This window comes from Lepidochelys kempii, chromosome 2 (assembly GCF_965140265.1).
Source record: "Lepidochelys kempii isolate rLepKem1 chromosome 2, rLepKem1.hap2, whole genome shotgun sequence".
NCBI lineage: Eukaryota > Metazoa > Chordata > Testudines > Cheloniidae > Lepidochelys > Lepidochelys kempii.
The window spans coordinates 117,804,244-117,825,757 of record NC_133257.1 but is presented as its reverse complement, the minus strand read 5'-3'; the positions used below and the strand labels follow the sequence as shown (position 1 = coordinate 117,825,757).

The window sequence follows — 21,514 nt, the reverse complement described above, 5'->3', positions numbered from 1 at the left end:
CTTGTTATCTGCCTTATAGCTTAGCAGCTGAATCCTGTTCCTTGCTACTTTTTGTTTCTGAGGAATGAGCTCACTGCTGTAAATTTTGGGCATCAAGTCTGTCAGGCATTTCTCATGAGACGTAAACACTTTTGTCATTTTTAAATAAAACAAGAGATGGCTCCAAAGTGACCATACCAGGTCAGTGTTGTGCCCTATCACTGATATGTTTCTATACAACATAATATGCATTTATGTTCTATTGTCCCTCTCACGCCATATCTACACTATGGGCGCTACAGTGGATAGCTATGGCGCTGCTGTAATCCCACAGTGTAGGTGCAGACTACAGCCATGGGAGGGGTTTTTCCATCTCTGTAGGAACTTCACCTCCGAGGGCAATGGTAGCTAGGTCGATGGAAGCATTCTTTTGTCGACCTAGTTGTGTCTACGCTGGGGTTAGTCAGCATAGCTAAGGCACTCCGGGGTGTGAATTTTTCACACCCCTGAGTGCTGTAGCTATGTTGACCTAAGTTTTAAGTGTTTTGAGTTGTGTCAGCAACTCCTATGAGCCTAACGAACTCACTACTTTGAACATAGGTAGTGTCATAGGACATTGCTGTCATAGGATTTTTCTGTAAAGAAGGTCATGTGAGGTATCAAATGAAAGCTTATACTATACTGGTCATCATAAGTAAGGCTAAGATTTTGTCACGCATATTTTTAGTAAAAATCACTGACAGGTCATGGGCAATAAAGAAAAATTAATGGATGCCTGTGACCTATCTATGACTTTTACTAAAAATATGAATGACAAAATGGGGAGCTGCGGGGTCTTCACACCACCCCTAAGGCCCCCAGCTGGGAGCTGTGGGGCATCCCTGTCACCCATGGCTCTCAACTGCAGGGCACGCCTGTGGCGGCCAGGAGCTCTGGGGCACCCTGACCACCCGCAGCGGCTCTGAGCTCCAGGGGTGTCCCAGCCACCCGTGGTGACTTCGAGCTCCCAGGGGCCCCGTGGTGGCTGGGAGCTCGAGGTCCCGCAGTTCCCAGCCACCACAGGTGATGGGGGTACCCTTCAGTTCCCAGGTGCTGCAGGCTCAAGTCATAGAAGTCTCTGGAAGTCAGGGATCCATGACCTCTGTTACAAAATCGTAGCCCTAATCATAAGCATTGTGTGATGTACGTACGGGTGATCATTAAGAAGTTGTTTGTATGTACTAAAAATATGTTTAAACCATGTAACCAGGCAGAGTTGATAAAGAAGTTTGTCCTAGAGAAAGGAATGTTGAATTACCTTCCTGCCTAGATCTCTGAGGTAAATCAAGCAACGTAAAAACCAAAACACATGTAAAACAACACGAAAAGCCAGGTTGACAGAGGAGAAGTGAAATCAGTGTGGGAAGACACCAGAGGCTAAAACCACAGGGGTTTGGCATGTCTCTGGGGTCAAAACAATGAGTTTGGGGAAAATATAAGGAGAAGCAAAAGGACATTTTGTTATCTATTTCACTGAGGAACACTCTTGGCAGAGGGGAGTGATTCATCATGACCATTATGGATCCTGGTTTTGACTGAAAACCAACAGGCTCTGCAGCCAGACAGGAGAGTGAAGAAACTGCTTTAGCCAAAGAAGTGAGGCCTGCTAAAATTATGGTTAGTCTCTTAGCAGCATGTTTTTCTTTTGTAATCAATTCTGTTTGCTCTATCTTTACTCAGTATCACCTAAATCTCTGTACTTTATTAATAAACTTGTTCTTGCTTTTATTATAAATTCATTTCAGTGCTGTAATGGTAAGTAAAGTGTGAACCCTCAGCTGAACCTAATAGGCTAGCATGCACACTTTCTTTGGAGACAGCGAACCTGGTAATTTCTGAGAGTATCCAGTGCCAGGGCTGGATACGACAGGGGAATGCTCTTCAAGGAGGCTTGGTGATTGGGGTGCACATAAAGTTAACCTGCAAGGCAAAGTAAAGGCTGGCCGAGCTTCCGAGGAGAGTGTTTGAGTGGCTAACAGTCTGGAGTGACAAGGAGCTGACATCCAGTTTAGCACCAGCAAGTCTCTCTCTCTTGCTGAGGCAGCGGGGGTAACAACGTGACTCAATCATGGGTGCCCCAAGATAATGTCATGGTGTGTTCTCTTGATCCACAGCTTGAGACTGCTGCAACGCACCAGGCCACAGTACTGCTTAATAGAAATCCTGCTTCCCTCCCCTAGCCCAGCCACAGCACTTTGCTCCATCTCTGTCAGAAATGTATTAATGGACCAAATAAATAAATTCCCAGGGGTGCCCTAATGCTATTTTAATATGGCTTTTTAATTTTAAATTCCACTTTTACCCAGTATGGTGTAAATTCAAAGTTTATAAAAATTCCCCTTTGCAGAATTATAATGCTAGCCAGGAAACTGCTCTCCTTGGAGATGCATTGTGGTACATTTATCCAGGCTGAGAGAAATGGAAAATGTTTGAAAAAGTAAAGCACATACACCACTGACAAGAACATTCAGAACAATGATTCCAAGTCCTGTCTGTTTAACATTCTCAACTGATGTTATAGCAGGGGTATTTAATGTGTATTTTAATGAACATATTTCCATTTGGCAAGTGAACATCAACGCTCAATAGATGTTAATTAAAATTACGTAAAGTATGACCTTGTGAAGATTAACTGATGTTAGTGAAAGCTTAGATTTCTTTCTTTCTCTTTTTTGTTGTTGTGACTTGCCTAAGTCCACAAAAGGATGCTGTAGCTTTTAAAGACAGCTCATTAAATGTGAGGTTTTCTCTATGTCAGCATTTTACTTTTGTAAATAAAGACCTTGACCCTAGGAAATGAGTTGTTTGAATAGTAAAATAAAAATAGGGTGAGATTTTCAAAAGCACCAAAATGACTTAGGAGCACAAGTCCCATTGAAAGTCAAGAAGACTTGTGCTCCTAAGTCATTTACCCACCAGGACTATCCAAGATCGGGTGGCTAGCCTGCACCTTTGCTGGTGCCGCAACATCCACACTGCTATTTTTAGTGTGCTGCCTTGAGCAGAGCTAGTGCGTGTCTGGTTACCTGTCCAGGGCTGGGAGGCTTGCTCTGAGCTGCAGCATCAACTTTTATCCTGAGTCCCTGTGACAGGATTCCTGGGTTCTCCCTCAATGTGGAGAGGACACAAACTAGCCTTGGTAAACTGAGCTGAGATTTCCCAAGCACTTCAACAAAAATGCACTGTTTTATGTAAAATATAAAACAGATTTATTAACTATAGAAAGATAGATTTTAAGTGATTATAAGTACTAGACACAAAAGGTCAGAGATAGTTACCAAAGAAAAAAAAGGTAAGTGCACAGTCTAAATCTTAAACCTTATTAGACTGGGCAGTATTTGGACAAGCAGTTTTCTCATCACACTAGATGTTACAGTTCTTAATACATAGGCTTCCCCTTTAAGCCTGGGACCAGTCTCCTCAGTTTTGGTCTTTGTCTTTCCAGCGTTCTTATTGCTTCCAGCATATGTGGAGAAGGATAAGGGCCAAAGCATGATGCCACTGTCCCCCATTTTATATCTTCAGTCCATGTGCTTGGAAAACACTAGCCCAGACATGCCCTGGAGGGCTTTGCTGAGTCACAGGGTTGAGCAATCCCCCATTGTGTGTGCTTCTCTTACAGAATTGTAAATCCATTGTTTACAACTCCCCTGCTGATTAAGGGTCACTTAACACCCTCCTGGGAGTGGATCACCACCCTTGCTGTCCCTGGGGAACCAGCAGTAGAGACTCTCAAACCTCAACCTATTTCAGTAACAACCATATTGCAAAATCTCATAACTTCATACACACGAATGATATACACATTTGGACATAACAATGCTTTTCAGCAGATCATGACTTTTCATATGATATCTTACATGGCATATGTTGTATGAAATATATCATAATTATACAATGGGGGGAATATGGAGGTTCCAGGGTGTTGCTTTGAGTGGCACAGTCCCACAGACATACAGGAGGATCAGGGCTTTGCTGAGAGAATATAAGGTGGTTCTGTTCTGTTCCTGTAACTTAAGATGAAAGCCTATCTAACTTAGCTTGTAGCAAACTCGCAGAAGCTACTAGATCGCACGCCCTGGTTCTCATGGGTGACTTTAATTTTCCTGATATCTGCTGGGAGAGCAATACAGCTCCCTATAACCAAATACCACTTCTTTAACCAACTCAGGACACTAGATCTAAGAGAGACTGGTTTATGCTTCCATCTGGGGCACATTGCCTTGCTCTTCTGATACTTTTTAGGCTTCTTAGCTGCATTGTTGACAAAGGAAATAAAAATAACGTAAGAACAAAACGAAGCAAAAACAATTTAAGAACACTCCAGTGGGTTTATCTAATAACGTCCAACCGCAGAACAAAACATTGAAATAAATATTAGCGACAGGAACTAAAAGCAGGTGCAGTATTTCTCTTATACTACTTATAGGATAGTAGCTGTTGTTGCTTCTGGAGCCTTCCAATTTTCTAGACTAAGAGGAACAAGTCATCAAGCCCACCACTACAGGGAGCTCATAAAATGAGCTTTGCCCATCTGATCTAAATGGATGATCTTGTCCAATGCTTAATTCACAAAGAGTGAGACCTTCACTCCCGCTCCTTTATGTGGTGTAAAAGGGTCAGAGTGATGTAAAAGAGGCCTGAAAACCCCCATGTCCATCCCAGGAAGTATTTCCTGGCAGACAGGTACTCATAGATTCCAAGGCCAGAGGGGACTGTTGTGATCATCCAATCTGACCTCCTGTATAGCACAGGCCAGAGAACTGCCCCAACATCATTCCTAGAGCTGATCTTAGAAAAACATCCAATCTTGATTTAAAACTTTTCAATGATGGAAAATCCACCACAATCCTTGGTAAATTGTTCCAGTGGTTAATTACCCCCGCATGTTAAAAATGTACACTTTATTTCTAGTCTGAATTTGTCTAGCTTCAACTTCCGGCCAGCGGATCGTGTCACACCTTTCTCTGCTAGACTGAGGAGCCAATATTTGCTCCCCATGTTGGTACTTATAGAGTGTAATCAAGTCACCCCTTAACCTTCTCTTTGTTAACCTAAATAGATCAAGCTCCTTGAGTCTATCACTGTATGGCATGTTGTGTAATCCTTGAACCTATGCCTCTTTAGGACGCCTTTCCAGGACCACGTGTAGGGGGTATTATTGAGATCAGCAGCACAGATTTTCAGCCCAAGGTCCATTATAATATTTTATGGAGGAAAAAATAACGATCCCATTGCTCAGGGCCTTATTACGTAGGAAGCAAAAATTCTGGGCTAAATACAGAATAAGGGGCTGATTAATGGGACTATTCACTGTGTGTGAAGTTAAGCATGCTCCTAAATCTTTGCAGGATCAGGTCCTAATCATTAATATCTCAAGTATAGAGTCTTTTGCCATAAATTTGCTGCAGCACCAGATTTACCCCGTGCAAAAATTGTTCTGTTTTAGTGCACAGTGTCATGGGACCTATTCCCAGGAATTTGCTGGCCCATTAATTGTTTAAAAATACAACAGTCCAGCAGATAGGACAGCAGTAGGAAATTATTTTAGACCTTATGAGTCTGAATCAGCAAAATGTGCTGGGTCAGACAATCTAAAGATGTAATAAAATCCTTTTTTACATATATATGTGTGTGTGTATATATATAAATATATCAACTCACTGTCTACAATTCTTCCTACTTTTCTATGGTCACCTCTATACTGTCTAAAGCAGGAATGGGCAAACTTTTTGTCCTGAAGGCCACATCTGGGTTTGGAAATTGTACGGCGGGCCATGAATGCTCACAAAATTGGGGTTGGGGTGCGGGAGGGGGTGTGGGCTCTGGCTGGGGATATGGGCTCTGGGGTGGGGCCAGAAATGAGGAGTTCAGGGTGCTGGAGGGGGCTCCAGGCTGGGGTGGGGAGGGTGGCGAGGTGGGAGAAGTGAAGGCTCCAGTTGGGGGTGCGGGCTCTGGGGTGGGGCTGGGGATGAGGGGTTTGGGGTAGAGGAGGGTGCTCCAGGCTAGGACCGAGGGGTTTGGAGGGCAGGAGGGGGATCAGAGCTGGGGCAGGGGGTTGGAGTGCTGGAGGAGCTCAGGGGTGCAGGCTCCAGGTGGCACTTACCTCAAGCATCTCTCGGAAGCAGCAGCGTGCCCCTCTCCCTGGCTCCTACATGGAGGTGTGACCAGGTGGCTCTGCACGCTGCCCCATCCGCAGGCGCCACCTCTGCAGCTCCCATTGGCCACAGTTCCCGACCAATGAGAGCTGTGGGGGTGGAAACTTGGGGTGAGGGCAGCATGTGGAGCAGAGTCCCCTGGCTGCCCCTATGCATAGGAGCCTGAGGGGGGACATGCCCCTTCTTCTGGGAGCTGCGCGGAGTGGCCCCCAACCCTGCTCCCTAGCTGAAGCACCAGAGCAGGGCAAGCCCCAGACCCCGCTCCGCAGCAGGAGTTTGAGGGCTGGATTAAAATGGCTGTCGGGCTGGATGCGGCCTGTGGGCCATAGTTTGCCCACCCTTGGTCTAAAGAAAGAGGCAGAAATGGACCCACATCATTGAGAAAAGAGAAATATGTAAGAAGCATTAAAAATATGCATAGATTTAGGGGGTTATTGTGTGGGGTTTTCTTCCAGTGTATTCAATACAGTGCTGCATTTCAGCAGACTGATTTAAAGTTCAGTATATCATATGGTAGCTCCAAAGGCTAACTTGAACATTTCCCCAAGGGCAGGGAGTTTGCTTTTCCTCAGAATTCACACACCACCTGGCAGAATACAGTTATCAAGAATGTGGAGACTCACTTACGGTAGGATCATTCATTATCTGATACATCTTATAAGGCTACATCTGGCAGGTTAAGAGAGGGAAGAGAGTACTATGAATTACAGAATTTCCAGCTGAGTAATGGACTCGGGGAGAGTCTTTTACAACCAAAGATGGGCCCAAACCAAAACCCCAGATCAAGGCAAGCCCAGTCTTGGCAGAAGCTCAGATTTGATCCAACATTTGCAGTTTGGGCCTATCTCTAATTCTAACAGACTCCTGAATTTGAGGTCCTCTCTCACACACTTGAAAATCAAATGATTAAAATAATTAATAATATTTTACATTTATATACAGCCTTTCAGTCAGGAGACTCCCTACCTGCATTACCCAGCCAGTTAGGAATTGTCTCCCTGCCACTCCTGAAATAGAGACATTGCAGAGGAATGTGCTCAGTCCCGTGTAGCTGGACTGTATCCTTCAAAACAGTTCAGGAGAAGTGAGGATAAATATTCAATCCATTTTGAAAGCACTGGGAGGCTTTAGAAAGAGAGTGGGGAGGTTCCTCATTTTTGCCCCTAGATTTTTTTCACGGGAGTAGGCAGTCTGTGCCTAGTTTTGGAGCATTTACAGCATCACTTCAAACTCTCATTGGCTGATTTACCCAGAAGTCATGAGACTTGTATTAATTTAGATGGAATATATGGGCCAAAGATGTTAACATAACCCAGTCACTGTCACCATTAAACAGTTCTAAACAAGGTTTGGGGTTTGGTATACAGAGACCTCAGCCTGCTTAATACGTTAGCAACCACACCATTACGAATCCTTTTATTAAAGATACAGAAAAGAAGGAAAAAACAGTTAAAGCATTTGCAATGTAAGGTATTAAATAGGGCTTTCATTTTAACATCATCCCTTGTTCCCTTTCCCTTTAGCTGGAGAGAGATTTTAGAAGGAAAGGAACCCTTATTTGACAGTCTTTTAGGTGGTATTAAAGATGGTAATAACCGTCCTTTGGAGGAAAAGAGAAGACATTAGTTGAGATGGACTGGAGTTGCTGGTGTTTAAGTTTGATCACATTTCCTCAGAAGAAAACAAATATACACAAAAGGGGAGAGAAAAGAACAGCAAAGATAGAAAATGAAGTTTCTGTCTCTGATATTGACTCTCTTGCAACCTCATAGCTGGAAATGGTCTCGTCATAGCACAGCAAATGGTCTTATCAACTACTCCGAGACCTGGCAAACTCGTATCAGTATCAGGCTGTTTAGGACGTTGCTTTTAGTTGCCTCATTCTGGTCACAGGCTCACGGCAGTGCTGCAAAATATAAAGTCTTGGCTGGCTAAGCCAGACTCGTATTAGACAGATGGAAAAAGCTGAGAGCTAGGAAAGAGAAGAAATAAGGTGGGGAAGGGAAAGGATACATGGTGGGGAGGGAACACAGGGAGGAGAGACAAAGTTTCATGTCCCAGGAGGTGTTCAGGATATAGCTGTAGCTGTTGGAAATGGTCATCTGGGTCCCTCTCTCTGGCCCAGTCTGGTTAGCACATCTCTCATGATCAGGATGACAAAGGCCGGAGGTTCCAGGAGATGGTGGGGGTAGCAGCCATGATGGTGAAGCTAGGTACAGTAGACAATTTTTCTCCCAAAGTTCCTTTCTTTAAGGACCCCAAAAAGGAGTTATAGGTGGAATAGCCCATCCACTCATTATTTTGTCCACCAGTTAGGTCTAGGTTCTGACACACCAATTTTGGTTCACCAGTGTCTGATCTCATACTGTTCTTGTTTACCAAGCATGATCTTAAAATAGGCTTTGAGTTGTATCAGGAGGCTCTTTATTTTGGACTAATTCAGTCTTTCTACCTCCCTTTCCCACCAACAATTGTTATAAGGGGTTATTGTGACATCTTACCGTCTTTAAAAATGAGGAGCAGCTGTGACAAGTGGGTGACAACTCTTTTTAAGCAATAAACCCATGAGATGTTACTCTTACCCTAAAGATTTAAAAAAATTAACTGTCATTATTTGGTTTGAATCTGCTTTACACAAACCAAACAGAGCTTAATCCAGCTGGCTCTGTTTTCAGTATATTCTGCTATTCACTATAGACAGCACTTAGCTGAGATAGCAGGCAATTCTTCTGTACAGGAGCTACAAAATCAAATTCCATGCTGACAGTCAAGTGCTTGCCTAGAGCTAATTTATCAAAGAAAACAATTGCTGTGAGGTATTAGTGGGTAGTGAAGCCTCACTCAACCTTCCCTTTTTATGTTTTTATTCAGTGTGAAAACCAAGGGACCATCGCAGTTGCTGCTTGTCTTTAGGCCATACAAATCTTGTTTTCTGTGGCATTAGCCACATTGTCTACAATTGGAGTTAAATGTCTGGAAGCCAGGAAACATGCCTTGGAGAAATAGTTTACAGGGTAAGTGCAAACACTAAAAAAAATAAAGCCTATGATATGAAGTCATATGATGATTATAAGGCGGAGTCGTGAAGCCCCTTGTGTAGGATGCCGTTACGGACATCAGCACTCTTACTTACACATACACATAATCATCCCTGTTGCATGTTACAATCAGTTCATTCCTTTGTTTTGAGAATAATGAGTCAGAAATTTGGAAGATGGTACATCAGTTTCTTTTAAAATAGAAAATCTAAACTAAAATCATGGAACCAACCAGCCAGGGGTTAACTTTAGTACTTTAGCCCAGGAATTCTTAAGCTGGAGGTCACAAACAGATATCAGGGGGTCAATGACCGTCCTGCCCTTCCCATATTGCTAAATGGGAAGGAAGTGGTGTGAGTGAGATCCTGGCTAAGGAAGTCCTGGTATGAAAAATGTCAAGAACTGCTGCTTTGTCACTTTGCTTGTCATTGTTCCCAATTCCCCAGCCCTCATCTGTAAATTATCACCATTATACTGATCCTGCAAGCTTGCTAAGCACCGCTGAAGACAATAGCCATAACAGACTCTTGGTGCTACAGAAACAAATTAATCTTAATTGCTTATAGTAAAACAAGGTGAGCCTGGTTTAAATTAATTAAGGTCAGCTTCTCCAGGATGATGGGTGGTCTGCAGTAGACACAGCAGTTGACTTTATACTTGTGTGTAGAAGATGTCTTTTTATTCTGTCGATACGCACACGCATAATTCCTATTCGTAGTGCCTGAACTGGGATTGGAAGCTAGAGGGCAAAGTGATGACGTTCACCCTAGAAGTGATGGCCTGACAACGTTTTCTCTGCCTCCTTTTTCCAGCTGAGAGATGTGAAAATGGTGGCATGGCACAGACACCTATTAGTACCCCAGCCCCAAATTCAAGCGCTTGATGCTTATTAAGTTAGACCCCTTTTATTTTCTAACCAGAGATATGAAAAATATACAATATATCCATCATGAACGTTTACAACATACCTGTCATAAGCATTTAAAATGCCCATTTTCAAGGTAGTACAATAGCATTCGTTTTATTGTTTCTGCAGAAGTAAGCTCGGAAATGAATGGTTTGTATGGAGATTCTAGTCTTGTAAGAAAGTTGATTGATTCTATTCATCCTCCAACACATGCCGCAGCAAAAGAGTTTCCTCTTAATTAAGCAATATGATGTAAATTACATGGTGGATGATTTAATAAGGGAAGAGATGTGCAAACCAAGAGCAACAAAAATCCTTTAAGAATAGAAGCATGATTCTCCTGAAAATAACAGCTAAGTGAAAAGTTCCTTACAACATGGTGTTAGGTGGCACTGTGCTGCTGGAAGAGCTTTTTTGGGGTGGGGTGAGGGGAGAGACTTAAAACAGAGGTCTTAACCATTTGAGACCTTTAAAAAAAAAGGGACATTTTTATTTTTTCTTCTGAAATGGTCCTTTTATCTGTTGGAAAACTGGAAAAGTTCCATGAGAATGTTTGAAAGACATCCTCCCCACCAAATAATTGTTTCTTTTTGATACTTTTGCAGAAAATATGAAATCATGAGCATAAGCTGCAATTCACAAAACCCCCAAACCCATTCATTCTATTAATTATTTTGGAAATGGAAAGGTCCAGAATCTTTTCCCCTGGACAGAAGGATGTGTTCTCCTTTTCACCCATCAGTATGTTGATGCCAGTGGAAGTTGCATCCTCAAATGGAAGGTAACTCTGATCAGATAGAAAGTTTAAAATGTTTGCAAAGCAACCTTTTTGGCTTGTAGTCAATAAAATACTAATATGTGACCCTCATCATTTTCATTCTCCATTAAAAACCTCAGGACATTTGAACAAAGTTATTTAAAACCATTTAGATTTCCTGTAAGCTCATGGACAAAATGCATCATGTTTACGACACATTCAATCTACCTTTGTCATTAGTTGGTACTGCCTTACCAACAAAAGTCCTTTTTAAAATACACCCAATTTATATGCAAGACATGTTGCTTACACTAGGTAACACCTTGTGACAGGATCAGACCAGATGGCTACAGGAGAGTAATAGAAGGCAGATATATTAGCCCCAGGTTAAGTAGGTCCCTTTTCCCTGGGTAAGGTAACAGGGAAGGTTCCAGAAGAATCAGGAACTTTCTGGAAGCAATTAAGGCAGACAGGCTGATTAGAACAACTGCAGCCAATCAAGAAGCTGCCAGAATCAATTAAGACAGGCAGGCTAATCAGGGCACCTGGGTTTAAAAAGGAGCTCACTTCAGTTTGTGGCATGCATGCAAGGAGCTGGGAGCAAGAAGCTGAGAGTGAGAAGGCGTACTACTGGAAGACTGAGAAGTACAAGCATTATCAGACATCAGGAGGAAGGTCCTTTGGTAAGAATAAAGAAGGTGTTGGGAGGAGGCCATCGGGAAATAGCCCAGGGAGTTGTAGCTGTCACGCGAGCCACTGTAGACAGCTGCAATCCACAGGGCCCTGGGCTGGAACCCGGAATAGAGAGCTGGCCCAGGTTCCCCCCATCTGTCCATTCCCCCAACTCCCTACTTGATACCGGAGGAGTTGAACTGGATTGTGGGTTTCACGAGAGGGGAAGGTCTCTGGCCTGTTCCCCGATCCACTAGGTGGATCAGTAGAGACTGCGGGATTGTTCTTCTTCCTTTCCCCATGCTGGCCAGTGATGAGGCTAACTGAGTGAATGGCAGATTTGAGCCACTAAAGTGGCCAAACTGAGTGCTGCCGTGAACCTCTGAGGCGAGCAAATCATCAATAAGTGCAGGACCCACCAAGGCAGAGGAGGAACTTTGTCACAACCTGCACTAGACTTCTGTTCTCTATGGGTATGTCTACACTACCAAAAAACCCCAAAACCTCAAACAAAAACCCCGTAACAACAAGTCTTAGAACTCAGGTCTAGAGACTCGGGCTTGTGGGGCTGACACTATGGTGCTAAAAATAGCTGTGTAGACAGTCCCGCTTAGGCTTTGAAACCCGGTGGAAAGCATGTGGCTTAGACCCTGAGCTCCAGCACGAGCGGGAATTTCTACACTGTTGATTTTAGCACCGAAGTGTGAGCCTGAGTCTGTAGACCCAGCTTCTGAGTCTCACCCCTGTGGTTTTTTAAATTCTTTTTGCCGTGTAGATGTACCTCAAATGTCCAAGAGACTTTCCTCTCTAGTGGCAAAGAGACTAGAGGCTCTTCTTGTTTCATCCATACCTTTGTAACCTGTGCATTAAACTACTGCTACAAACTCTACCTGGGACTACCAGTGAAAGCTGGGAAGAAGTTAACAGGATGGAGCCACCTGCTTAATGAGTGCGCTGAGCTACTGTTAGGCTTAATATATTTTATTTCCTTTACAGTTTTATGTTGGCTTGTGAAATGGGGTGGAGGGGTGTTAAACATACCAAATATTTAACCAGGATACATTTTATTTTTATACTGAAAGTTGAGAGACCTATATTATATTCTCAGCTCTGCCACCGTATGATCTTGGGCAAGTCATTTAATCTCTGTGTCTGGGTTCCCAATCTTCTGCAATGCATGTTGAATCACTTTCTGCCACTATTTGTTCTGTTAGTCTATCAAGATTGTAGGCTCCTCAGAGCAGGGACTGGTTCAAATTCCATGTGATTGTGCATATCTAGCATGGTGGGGCCTGATCTTGGTTGTAGCCAATGTAATACAAATAATAATGACAATGAAGAGGTGCAAGAAGTCAGCTTGTTTATTGTATATATGTGTACATCTGTAATCCTGTAGATGCTTAAGGTGAAATCCTGGCCCCAGTGAAGTCAGTGAGAGATTTGCAATTCAGCTTTGGCAGAATTTCACCCGTAAACACCTTTAGTAGCTTTTCTCCCATGATTAGTCCTTCTGAGTTCAATAGTCCTGCTTATCTGAGTAAAATTATTCCCTTGCCTAATATTTTCAGGATTGCGCCCCATGTTGTTATTGATTATGTGATCCCAAGCCTTTTATCTTTAAGATTTTATTTTAATTTTAAGCTTGATTAGTGCCCAGAGGCCTTCAAGCAGAGGGTATTGTAGCAATAAAGAATGGTTATTGTTGTTGAATTAGATTTGGTTGTCCTTCCAGTTAATAATAGCATATGTACAACCATAATTTCATCAATTGTCTCTCTTTCTGCATTTACTTTTTTAGAATAAGTGTTTTTTCCCCTAGTTTACTTCCCAGTAGGTTATCCTGCTACTTTATATCCTGTACTAGGAGCCTTACCCTGCCGATATTACTCAGGCAAAACTATCACTTGACCAGCACATGAACAAACTGGAAGTGGGAACACAGGTAGCAATTCTTCCAGCATCACCTCTGTGGTTTTGGGATGAGATTAACTTTTGGTGAATGTTAAGATCTCCTGAATAAAATCTGCAGGATTGTGCCCTGTATCTGATTGTGACCCAGGAACCTCATTGTCTCAACTGGCAGCGGGCATAGTGGGTGCTTAGAGTTGGATGTATGCATAATATCTCACTAAAGGATGAGAGCTCTGCTTAGAGCCAGTCATAATCACTGTGAAATGAATGTACAGATAACATTTAAGAAGTTATGTGTCTGTCCTGAAAATTATGTTGTTAAGGCAGGTAACCAGGAGGTGAGTAAAGGGTAATAGATGTATTTCTTGCTGGCTGGTCATATGTGTATCGTGTGTCTCACAATGTAAATCTGTTTGCATATTGAGCCTGATGCTAATCAAAAGATTGCAAAACTGAAAAAAGAGGAAACCAATAAGTAGGGTGTGTCCAGATGTCAAGATTGTGGAAAAGAACAAAGGACTGTCCTGATATATCTAAAATCTACCAAGAGACACACTGACTCTTTCACCAAGGAAGCAAGCTGACAGTGTGACTCGTCTCATAAATGGAAGATCACAGCCACGTCTGGCTGTAAAACACTGGAAGGATTTGGGACGAGTATTGCTCTATTAGGCAGAAAAGTATCTAGTTAAGTAAAGTCTAGGTATGTGTATTATTTTATATGTAACCATTTGTTTCCAACACTTCTACTTTCTATTGCTTGAATCTCTAATGAATAAAAAGTAAACTTTTATTTTTTTTTCACTGTAAACATACTTCTGTGTTCAGTGGAGCAGTGATTGGAGGTGGAACTGGTAAGCTGGGGTGTACTGTTTCTTTGGAAGCGATGAATCTGTGAATACTGTGCGTGTCCAATGGAACAGGGACTGCCCACTCCAGGGAGCCTCTCGGCGGGCTTGGGGTTGGAGTGTGCCTACCGCTAACCTGGAGAGAGATAGCCTGGCCTGCTTAGGCCTAGAGGGGAGTGCTTGTGTGGCCTGTAGTTGACAGAGGTTGGGAGCTGACTTTGGCACGCACAGACAAGGCTTCCTCACACCAAGGGCAGGTGGAAGCGAGGTGCCTCACACCCCTGGCTACCTCCCCGGGAAATGTGACCGTGATCCACAAATAGGCTTTTTGTTGTCAACAGGTTAGTTTCTGTCTGCTTACAGCTGACAATGTGGTAGCATTTTACACCCACACTGCCCACTAGTTTAAATAGTGGCAAAAGATGCTTGGCAATAGGACCACTTGGGTGCCATAGTCGTGATCCATTTTGGTCCCTGGTTACTGGGAACGCATAAGGAACTAGCATGAGGCTAATGAAGAAATTGTTCCTGCATGGTCTCTTTAGGAAAAGAGGAGATTTTATAGCTTTTTTTTTTCTTTGCATCTTTACTAAAAGATGCCCTTGGCGATGTCTGTAAAAAAATACTGCTTTTATTATTAGTAGCATTACAGTAGCATTCAACCAATCATTTCTACTAAATGGTTACACACATTTATGTGTGTGTGTGAGATAGAAAGAGCGAGAGAGAAATATGACACACATAAAATGTCTTGTCCAGAGCTGTATCCAATTAGTGTTTGAAGATTGCTAATAGATTTAGTTGTACTCTTTGTTGGTGCTCTGATTTCGTAGCTAAATTGTTTTGCAATAGGATAAACCCACTAACTGTACACCTAAATGAAACTGAATGCTAAGAAATTGAATACCTTTTATTCTACCTTGGATGATAAATTATTGGCACAAATAAAATTCCTTAATTAAATTTGGCATAGCCAGGTCTGTTGATGCTATATGTTAAACCATTGTGCCACGTGGCTTTAATGATTATTTTTCATTTCAGAACAATGTCTTGCTATTCTTAGATTAAATTGTGTTTACTAAGGACTGTAGAGCCCGTGAGTTATTTCAGTTCCAGAGTTCTTTAGGATCCCACGGAGATTTCGAATAGAGCTTCTCTGAAGAAGTACTATTTACTTATAAGTCCTCATTAAATAATCGGAGATTGAAACCCATTGTTGTTGTCCTGGAAATTGATGCCCCCATTCAGGAGTATCCATACCAGAATCTGAAAAATAGAAGGAGAGTGAGGAGGACAGCAGTACATTTATCACTATCACTCAGAGTTTGGATCCTGATCAAGCTGAAAGTGGATTTTTTTTAAATGAAAAATAGCTACAGTATTGTTATCACTCTCAGGGGAAAGTGAGGGCTGAGGGGTTCAGTTATGGCTCCCGAGAGGCTGAGCTGAGCTAAGGGAGAAGGCAGGGAAAGGCTCCTTCTGCATTACTTCTGCAACAAAGGGAGCCAGTTGTCTTCCTAGCTCAGCCATCATGATGATCAGGATGTATCAGGGCCATGGCGCCATTCTGACACCGTTAGGACACCCCTTTCTGGGATATTAGTCCTTGTGCCTGCACTGTTGTGCTGAGCACAGAGAAGCTTCCTTGTGCCCTCTCACCACTCTAGTATGCCCACCTTATAAATTTACCTCAAGGGCACAACATATCTAACCAGTAAAACCAAAGCAAGTGTCTTGAAAGGCCATAAGTGTGTCTAAGGAGTTATATGTTTCTCTTGAAAAACACATGCCATTCCCACTAATTATAGGCTTGTCAATTTTGCACAGAAATTTTTGACTTTTTAAAAGATGTTTTTCACAAAAAAAAGTCAATTTTTTCTGCAGACAACAGACTCTGTGAAAATTTCCGTTGAGTTCAAAACCCAATTTTCAGTCAAAGAAACAAAGTTTTGATGGAAATTTTTGGCTAGCTGCAAATGCAGCTCCAGTGTGTCACAGGGGGATGGGCCCCTTTAGGAAGGAGTGGAGGGATCCAGTGTAGGTGAGTCTCAGAGTTAGTCAGTGGCAGGTGAAAGCTGCCTGAGGGCAAAGGGCTGCAGGAGACCTGAAGTAGAGCAGTAACTGGAAACAGCTGATGAAAAATTCTGAGGAAAGATGTTAGGAGGACTGGCTAGAGCTGGGGTTCCCTGTGGAGTTTGATTTGGGCGGAGGCTCCTCAGAATGAGGGGAAGAATCAGCTTGGTCAGTGCAAGCTGGGCCCAGAAGCAAGGGGCTAATTCTGGAGGGAGGGTCCCCTGGAGCAGGGGTAGTATGCCTTGTCAAAGAGGCCTGGGGAGTGTAACGATGCAGGGAGTTCTCTGGCAGAAGAGCTGATGGAGAGGGCTGCGGGAGGAGCCCAGGAACAAGGGCTTGGTCTGGGAGAGAGGTTCTTCTGAGTACTGGCAGGACTCACTGGTGAGGAGTCCTGGTGAGTGGAACACCGAGGGGAGCCATCTGGTGGAAGACCTGATTGGGGCTGCAGGAGACGAGGTGAAGGAGAGCAGGGTCTTGGAACTCATGTTGGATAGTCTTGAGAGTGGGGCCCTGGAACTGCAGCTAAAGGACCTTGGGACATAAAAGTTAATGACTCTCGGGTAGGTGACTTGGGAATGGTGACCATTGAGTTGGATTGAAGAGCTGCTGCATTGTGTTCTTATTTTACTTTGTGAGGAATTTTTTTTTACTGTGATGGAGCTGGATTGTGGAAGGAATAGCTCAGTGGTTTGTGCATTGGCCTGCTAAACCCAGGGTTGTGAGTTCAATCCTTAAGGGGGCCATTTAGGGATCTGGGGCAAAAAAATATAAGGTCAGGCTTGACAAAGCTGTGGCTGGGATGATTTGTTTTTCCCTTTTGGGTGGAGGGATAGCTCAGTGGTTTGAGCATTGGCCTGCTAAACCCAGGGTTGTGAGTTCAATCCTTGAGGGGGGCCATTTAGGGATCTGGGGCAAAAATTTGGGGATTGGTCCTGCTTTGAGCAGGGGTTGGACTAGATGACCTCCTGAGGTCCCTTCCAGCCCTGATATTCTATTCTATGTGAACTTTCTACAAATAAAAGGGGTTGGATTTGCCACTGACAGATAAAATATGCCTTTGCATGGGTGGAAGAAGGAGAAACTGAAGTAGGTCACACATGTGTTGCCAAGGTTAGCCACAGGTGGCTTTGAGGTTTCCTAATAACACAGTGCAATGCTGCATCATAGTGACAACATATGGGACCAGGAAGTTATGTTAAGCTCCTTTAAAATCTTGCAAGTTGATCTACAGTTCATGGGTTCACCCTGTATAAAATGGGACAATGCTTAAATAATGTGGATTGGGGCCAGCCAAGTTTCCTTCCCATTTACCCCCAGGTACTGATAATACTTTGTACACATTTCATCCTAGGAACTCAGAGTTTAATGAACACTAATGAAGTCAACCTCACAACATCCCTGTGAAATAGGTAGGTGGTAGTATCCCTATTTTCTAGCACAGTAAGAGACAAATTATAACCCATGTTTTCTGACTCTCAGCCCAGTGCTTTACCATGAAGGCCAAGCTGCTACCCCTTCATTCTTGTGAGTGCAGTACCTTTCTCTTTCTCATGCAGTCCTGCTCTGATTCCTGTTTAAAGCTGTGTGACTAATTGATTTATCAGGTCACTGGCTGTTTTGAAAATGAAAAAGAAAAATAATTTTGGGTCAACTTGAAATAAAAATGTTTCAATTTTTTTTTTTGGAGAACTGATCAGTCAAGAAAAAAATATCTTTGTATGGCCTGAAATGAAAAGTTTTGTTTCATTTTTGAGCTTTAAAAGCCATTCATTTTTTTTTTAAAATGAATTTGAAATAAATTCTGAAACAAAGTCATTTCAAATTGAAAAACTTAAGCATTTTATTTAGAAAGTGTCACAACAAAGTGCTCAGATTTTTTCTATTTTTTTCCCCGTTTTTTAACCAAAACGATGTTGTGAATTTAACACAAATTCATGAAATGTTTCAGTTGACAGAATGCATTTTTAGTGGAAAAAAAGCTTCTGCCAAAAAATTTCATCCAGCTCTCTTCCTATTTTCATTCCTGTTCCTTCTCATTCACTCCATTATTCACTCACACTTATTCAGTCATTCACTATCAGTCACCATCTCATTTGCTTACCTCAGGAGATGCAGCAAGTGGTTCTCGTCAGTAGGCACAGCAGGACAGGAAGGCTGCTGTGGAACTGCTGCTAAGTGGCATTAAAGTTCTGCATGGTGTCTGCCTGATGTGGCCATGCAAATACATGACACGTAGAGGTGACAGGTGGCATCAATACCTGCTTAGCCTCTCTCTCATGTCTCACCCTGTCACCCTGTGTCCAGAAGGAAATCTTAAATATCATATGGAGAATGGGTGTAATTTTTTGCATTGCTTTTAGTGTATTTTTAAATGGGATATATAATTTCATTTGGCAGTAGGATGGAGTAAAGAATAGGAATAAAGCCATAAGCTGGGCTGCCCAAGACAACAACTTGTTGTGAGCTTATTGCTTTGACATTCTCTCTCTCTTATTTTTTAAGACTACAACACATTGAATTTGATTGCTTTGGCCACTCTCACTCTTTGTTGCTGGCTCCTTGCCTAGCTTCTGGAACACACAGCCCTGCTTGTATATGTGCCAAGTTCACTGTCATAGGCCAATGGAATGCACCAGTACCGTCCACACGATGTGAAAATCTGTATCCTCTGCTAGGTAAATGGTGCCTGAAGAGGGCCTAATATGGAAAGGTAGGACCACAAAATCCAAGTGTGAGTTAAAGGAGCATTAAAGGCCAAGAAACATGGTAAATGCCTTATCCCGCATGCCCCCCCAACCCCTAAAAGCAAAAGATTTCACATGCAGAAAAAGAGACCAACAAAAACCTCATGTTTCCCAAAATGATTGTTATAGAAAGTTTATATTAAGACACCACTTACCATGACCTACTACCACCACTTATTAAGACATCACTTACCATGCCTTGCTCCGGATTTTTAAAAAGCAGCCAGTGGACACCCAATGTGTGAGTGTCAGCTGTTCACGCCTGTTGACACCTGCTTCAGGCACTATTGGTTCAAACTGTCCACAGATATGTAAACTGACCTGATTTTCATAATAGAGTTGGTTCTGAAACCTAGAGTCATCACTGCTATTTCATTAATGGTCATATTTGCAGCAGCATCTAGCTAGTGTGTTTATCCACCACTTTGTGAAGAGGTGAGTGGGCATGAGCAGCTGGGTACTTGCAAGGACTGAGGAAGAGATAAAAGAGGAGTTGAGCATTTAAAGGAACCTCTGTCGTTCCCCCCCCACTAGGGGGGAAGAATGGTCACAACCTCCTGACATCTGTTTGTGACACTCCCAGATGTCATGATCCTCCAGGCTGAGGACCCCTGTTCTAGAGGGGAAACAAGTTTTGTTTAGAGATGAAATGTTGCTTTATATGATGGTCAGTTTTGAATGCCTTGATTTGTTTGCGGTGTGAAAGGGACACTCACAATAGCTGATTTCCTAGAATATGTACAGTTGCGTGAGGAAAAAGTGTTTCTCCAGGAATAATCGTCACTGTTATTACTATTGCTACTGCAGTGAAGCTGGGAATCAGGGACCTACTACTTAATGTAGGCACTGTACACATAGAAAACCCTTCTTCCAAGAGCTTATAAACTAAATAGAGTCCCAGTGGCTTCCACCCATGGGGAAAGGCTCCATTAGAGCCAGGGAGAAGCTGGAGAATCCTTCAGTGCAGATTGCCCAGCAGCCCTAGCCTTATGGAAGGTATAGATCATGCCTACCACCATGAAACCTTTCTCTAGAAGCATCACTGTAGATGTTGCTAGGTTATTTGATGAAGCTGCAGTAAATGAACATGAGCTATAAAAATGCAGTTTAATTTTATGAATGCAAATGATGTTTCCCCATCCTATGAGTCTTTACTCAGCAAAAGGTTACATCCTTTCCACTCACGCTCCCACTCATAAAGAGAATAAGGGTCCATCACTCAAATCCAATAGATTCCTCCAGATTTGTATGAGTCTCAGTGCTCAGCCAAGATTGCAGGCCATATGCATAGGGATATAAAGTCATGCTGCCAGAGCCGTTGGAACCTTTCTTGGTAGCAGGGGCATGAGCAGGAATAAAAATTTGACCCCTTTTGGAGGCGCACTTTCTGTGTCTACGCCCCAGCCCCAGGGCCAGAGGAGCTCATTCTCCCTGCCCCAGCCCCGGTTGAGCTCGCTCTTCCTGCTCCAGTACCAGGCCGGAGGAGTTCTGTGCGCCTGCCAATTATTGGGGGGGCCTGGCCTCTGCTTGCCACTCCCCTTGTGCATGTCCCTGCTTGGTCCAGAGAGATGGCTCCTGAACCTGTATTAATTTTCTGAAGGACTTCCCTCTGGTTGCCAGAAGTAATAATGTGTGTCCCAAGTGATTCCAGCAGACCCAATTTCTCTCTCCTTCTTCTCTCCACACACAAGTTCCAAGATCCATGAGATCCTTGTCCAGATCCATGGATGGGGTGGGTGGTGAGGCCCTCTCTCTTTGATTTCCATCCTGGAAGGGACAGATAGATAAGTGGAAGGTCCCTGACCTGACCTATAGGTTGTGAAAAAAGTTGTATTGAATGTGCATGTGGTGTTTAGGTAATTTTATCACACATTTTCTGGTTAGGCTGGAACAGGTGCAGAGAAGGGCTACTAGGATGATCCGAGGAATGGAAAACCTGTCTTATGAGAGGAGACTCAAGGAGCTTGGCTTGTTTAGCCTAACTAAAAGAAAGCTGAGGGGAGATATGATTGCTCTCTATAAATATATCAGAGGGATAAATACCAGAGAGGGAGAGGAATTATTTAAGCTCTGTACCAATGTGGACAAAAGAACAAATGGATATAAACTGGTCATTGGGAAGTTTAGACTTGAAATTAGATGAAGGTTTCTAACCACCAGAGGAGTGAAGTTTTGGAATAGCCTTTCAAGGGAAGCAGTGGGGGCAAAAGACCTATCTGGCTTTAAGATTAAACTGGATAAGTTTATGGAGGAGATCGTATGATGGGATAACATGATTTTGGTAATTAATTGATCTTTAAATATTCGTGGTAAATAGGCCAAATGGCCTGTGATGGGATGTTAGATGGGGTGGGATCTGAGTTACTACAGAAAATTCTTTCCTGGGTA

The 21,514-nt window shown here is 43.0% G+C and overlaps 1 protein-coding gene across 1 annotated transcript in view; it reads left to right on the top strand.

Annotated features, from left to right (window-relative positions):
• Positions 1-10,781, top strand: part of FARS2 (phenylalanyl-tRNA synthetase 2, mitochondrial) — a 430,241-nt gene extending 419,460 nt beyond the window's left edge. The window contains exons 9-10 of the transcript XR_012157338.1: positions 9,048-9,190; positions 10,727-10,781. The gene's annotated coding sequence lies outside the window, so the exon portion shown is untranslated. The remainder of the gene's footprint in view (positions 1-9,047; positions 9,191-10,726) is intronic.
• Positions 10,782-21,514: the final 10,733 nt, after the last annotated feature.